At 42.0% G+C, this 4,621-nt stretch overlaps 1 protein-coding gene across 2 annotated transcripts in view; it reads right to left on the bottom strand.

The window, feature by feature from the left end:
- RASSF2 (Ras association domain family member 2) overlaps nucleotides 1-4,148 on the bottom strand; it is a 228,946-nt gene extending 224,798 nt beyond the window's left edge. Inside the window, exon 1 of one of the 2 annotated variants that reach the window (XM_044083102.1) lies at nucleotides 3,932-4,148. The gene's annotated coding sequence lies outside the window, so the exon portion shown is untranslated. The remainder of the gene's footprint in view (nucleotides 1-3,931) is intronic. The other variant, XM_044083101.1, reaches the window with a different exon arrangement.
- Between the last annotated feature and the right edge of the window lie 473 nt (nucleotides 4,149-4,621).

Raw genomic sequence — 4,621 nt, 5'->3', positions numbered from 1 at the left:
ATATGGCATAAGTCTTAAGGTAACTCCAGTTCCAAAACTTATTATTCATCATTTCAGTATTAAAATTAGCTCATTTACATCTCCCACTGTCCCACCACTGTCCCATCATACACACACACACACACACACACCTCAATGGTCCATCCCAGCCCCATTACTATTTTCAGTCTTCATTAACAAATGTCTTAAGTACTGACCCCATCTTCCTCTTCCACTTTATTGAGGAATAAATCTGCGGGATTAGCATAATCACTCTCTTACTCTAACTAGATCTGCAAACCAAAGTGCATACACTGATACATTAAATTAGATTAACAATAAAAACCTTCTTATTGACTCATCAAAAACAAAATCTATGATATTTGGCACTAATCTAAAGCTCTCTAAAATGCCCAGCTCAGTTCTGATTAAATACCTCTTCAACTTGCACTCTGAAAATATTTCCTCCTTTAAACTCCTAGGAATAGGACTGAACTCAACAATGAACTTTCACCTCCACCTGAAAAAAAAATAAATAAATAAATAAATAAAAATTAACTACCTCCTATTCTGTACCAGGAGGATCACCCACTTTGTCTCCTATGCAGCAGGTCTGCCATTGGTAAAGGTACCCTACTCCTTTAACTAAAATATTACCTACCTTTAAATGCTGTTGCCTCCAAAGGGAGTGTCAAAGCCTTTCACTCCATTTCTAACAAAATATGCAAGTTTACCCTGCTGTCTCAAAAGACAACAGGATTACTATCAAATTATTGAAAAAGTCAAATGTCTACCCATCAAACAGATATCCGATCTCCTACTGGAGTGTCAACTGTAAGACATGCCTTCTTTTCCTCCCTTAGCTTCAAAATACACATAATGAATACCCACCTACAATATCCATCCACAGTGGTCTTCCACAACCCCAAAACCAAACTTCATTGCTCCAGACACAACTCTTCTATTCTGGGTCTTAAACTATGGGAATCATTTCCTCCTCATGTCACAGACATAGTCTCAAACTCCATACCTACTAAAAAGGACACCTCAGATAAGAAACTACTACTGCCTTCCTTCAAGGCATGTAACCTAAATCCAGTTCTGCACTGTCTAAAGGCTTTGTCTGTAGTATCTTACTCTCCTAATGAATTACAATGGCAATACTTTCTTCTTAACACCATTTCTACTATCCTGCCTCAATTTTATGTTTACCCATACTGCAGATATTTACAGATCTATAGTTTTATTGGATGTCACATATATTTCTCTATATGTACCCCTTGTTTATTGCACTTCCCAGCTGGTTTCCCTCACAACAGAAACTGTATCAAATGGTTCATAGGTAGGTACTGGGCTATCTGCCCGAAGGCATTTATAAGCCTAGCCAGAATGTGTTGGCTTTCGCCATCCCCTTAGATTAGTTCCCTGAGCCTCTGTCCAGCAGAGCCATTGAAGTGATCCCCGGGGTAAACTTTCTGTTTCCCATCCACTCGTCAAGGTTTCTCTTGCAGAGGGTTAGCGAGGAGCTCTGCTTAATGTAAATTGGAATCTTGTTCCAGAGCATGGGAAGTCTCTGGGACAGGAATCTATCCCCCCAGCACATCCTATTTATTGTTGTGGTGAGGTTTAGATCCCTAGAGCATGTGGCTCGAGGGGATATGGTTTTCTTTGGGTGCAGCATGTCCATCAATTCTGGGTTGGACATGGCCTTGTATGTCCGGCAGAGATCATCTCTGAGTAGGCGGTATGCAACAGAGTACAGCTGGAGTTTCTTCAGTCAAGCTGCATAGGGCATCTTTTTGAGGCCAGTGATCCTCTTGGTGAGGTACTTTTGTGGTCTTTCCAACTGTTGCAGGTGTCTTGTAAGGTACATCCCAAATGGGGAATTGTACTCTATGATGGGTCTGATGAGTGATGCGTAGAGGGGCACAATGACCTCTTTTGATCTGGATGCAAACCCTTTTGTGATTAGGTGAACCACACAGAAGGATTTTTATAACTACTTTGGCAATGCGATTATCAAAGGAGAGGTTACCATCTACTTGGGTCCCCAGATCCCTTATTATTTCTTCCATATTTAGGGGGCCACCACCTATGTGGTAGTTTGTGGGTACTTTGTTTTTTCCAAAAGAGGATGACTATGCACTTTTTGGCATTTAGCTTGAGGCCATGGTTTTGACACCAGGTATCTGTCTCAGTGAGACCCCTCTTGGAGGATGTCTGTGTCTGCCAGAGAGTCAATTATAGCCCCTAGTTTGCAGTCGTCTGCGAACTTGGTCAGCCATAGTCCTTCTGTGCTTGTCTGTACCTCTGAGAAGTATATGCCGAACAGGAGGAGTCCTAGAACTGAGCCCTGGGGAACACCACTTGTAACCGGTTTAGAGTCAGACCTGGCTTCTGCAACTCTTACCATGTGGGTTCTGTCCGTGAGCCAGTTGGCAACCCATCTCGTGACGTAGGGGTTTATGTTCAGGCTGGTGAGCTCTTCTATAATACCTGAATGGGGAATGGTGTAGAAGGCCTTTGGAAGGTCTAAGTAAGCTGTGTGTACTACCTTTCCCTGGTCTATAGCCTTGGTAACTGTCTCAAAGACAAGTAGCAGATATGAAACTATGGTAAAGATCTGCCTAGCTCACAAAATGAGAATTAGCACCAGAGCCTAGCAATGTTAGTTCAGGAATACAGATGAAATACTCCAGGGGAGAAGAAGCTGCAAAAAGCATTAAACAATGCTGATTATGAGTTAAAATACCTAATGCGTCCACTGATACAGAGAAAAGCAAAAAATGAAATGTTACTCTGTTACTTGATAGGCATTTTTTAACAGCAAGTGTCAAAAACAAATGTTACACAACAAAACTTGGTCATAACACAAACAGGTAATGATGTGTTACTGGGTGTCAACCCACAGGATTCCCGAAAGTTTTTGGTCGTCGTTTTTTTTTTTTTTTGTTTGTTTGTTTTTTTTTCCGTTCTCATAACTGGTGGTAGTGCTCAAACTCTCGTCACAATAAACGGACAACGACACCGTCTTCAATGACAATGGGCACAAATCAGGGAGGGAAGCTTTTTAACTATCACCACTACTGATTTACAAAGCTGATAAAAACAGCAGTAACTGACTGAACATGCGTTAAAACTGATGTTAGTGTTTAGGCTAAAAGAAGTCGGTAATGAAGATTATTAACTGCTGATGATAGTCCACCATTTTCACAAAGTGTCACTGATGCTAAGAGGTTACAGAAAATTTATTATCTTAGAGCGGTACAGTTAGTTGAGGGGCGTGTGTGTGTCGGGGGGGTAACAACAATAATTTCTAGAACGTGTGTTCTGAGTTGTCACCACAGAAATGGAACTAAGAAACTTCGAAAAGCTTTTTAGTACGCATGACTTAAATTGTGAAAGGTAAACGAAAACTGCAGGCTGTCATAGAAAGGAAAACGTTGCCCCATACCCCACGGGCAATCCAGCCGCGGGCAGTAAACACGTGGATTTAAGTCACGCTCACAGCTTGTTCTACCTGTGAGCAATCAGGTGTACCATGCTAACATCTTCAAATATTACAGAATGTCTAGAGCTCAAAGTACACACGACCAGGAGTACAACGGCTAACAAAAGGTTGTTTAGTTCGGATTTCATATCTAGTCTCTCTATACCTGCAAGGGCACAGTTAGTAAAGACGAGGATCATAGCTGACAAACGGTCTATTCGTCACTAACCGACCTCTCTGTTAAAATGACAAGTAAATAACGCCTTGCCCCCCTCCAGAAAAAAGACAGTTAGCAAGCAACATTTGAGAAGGAGGAGGAGTTAATAAAAGACGCTCATCTAAAAACGATTGCACTTTGTAAGCATTTCTATAGTGCCAAGAATATGCAAGATAAAGCATCCCAGAAGCAAAAGAGGAAGTGAAAATTACTTTCCTCCAACCAGTAGCCTACTAGCCACTCACCAGTCCGAACTATATGCCGACCCCGTCCCCCTGTATAGCCTCTTCTTGCTCCGCTGATCTTTATTCCGTGCACGACAGGGGTAGTAACTTTGCTAGTTACAATAACAGATGCAGGAGCAGCCCTTGCCGAAGCACCTATTCATCACCATGGCATGGAACGCAGTGGGACCTTTCTCCACCCTGAGATGCTATGGCCGCTGTACCAATCAGAAAACGCCGCCGGCACATTCCGCCCTTAGCAGCTGTGAAGTCCCTCACTACAAGGGCGGAGCTTCAGCGAACAATGCTTGTCAGACCATCACTTTTCAGACGTTTGCCGAGGATGAATACGGAACTTAATGAGGAAGTGTCAAGCAGAAAGGGGAACTAGAAGTAATGAAACAAAAACTTGACATGGTTTATTTTATTCCCCTTTGTTAGCGGTTTCACACTCCCTATTAAGAGATGCCCCCTCAGTGAAAGAACACATTTCCCAAGTCCTGCAGTGCGTCAGTATTTTCCCCCATTTTGGACATAGGTCATTTATCCTGCACAGTCGCTTTGTTTCTTTAAGAAGATACCAACAAACAGAATGGGTTGTAAAGAAAATGAAAAGGTTTATGAGAAATCTGTAACATTGTAAATAACAGCACCCGACAGAAATTCGTTATATTGCAATACAGTGACCCCAAAATAAAAGATGCCTAAGGA

The sequence above is a fragment of the Protopterus annectens genome, chromosome 9.part0 (assembly GCF_019279795.1).
Source record: "Protopterus annectens isolate FY-2018-M chromosome 9.part0, PAN1.0, whole genome shotgun sequence".
NCBI classification, from domain to species: Eukaryota; Metazoa; Chordata; order Ceratodontiformes; family Protopteridae; genus Protopterus; species Protopterus annectens.
This window is presented reverse-complemented; position numbering and strand designations above follow the sequence as displayed.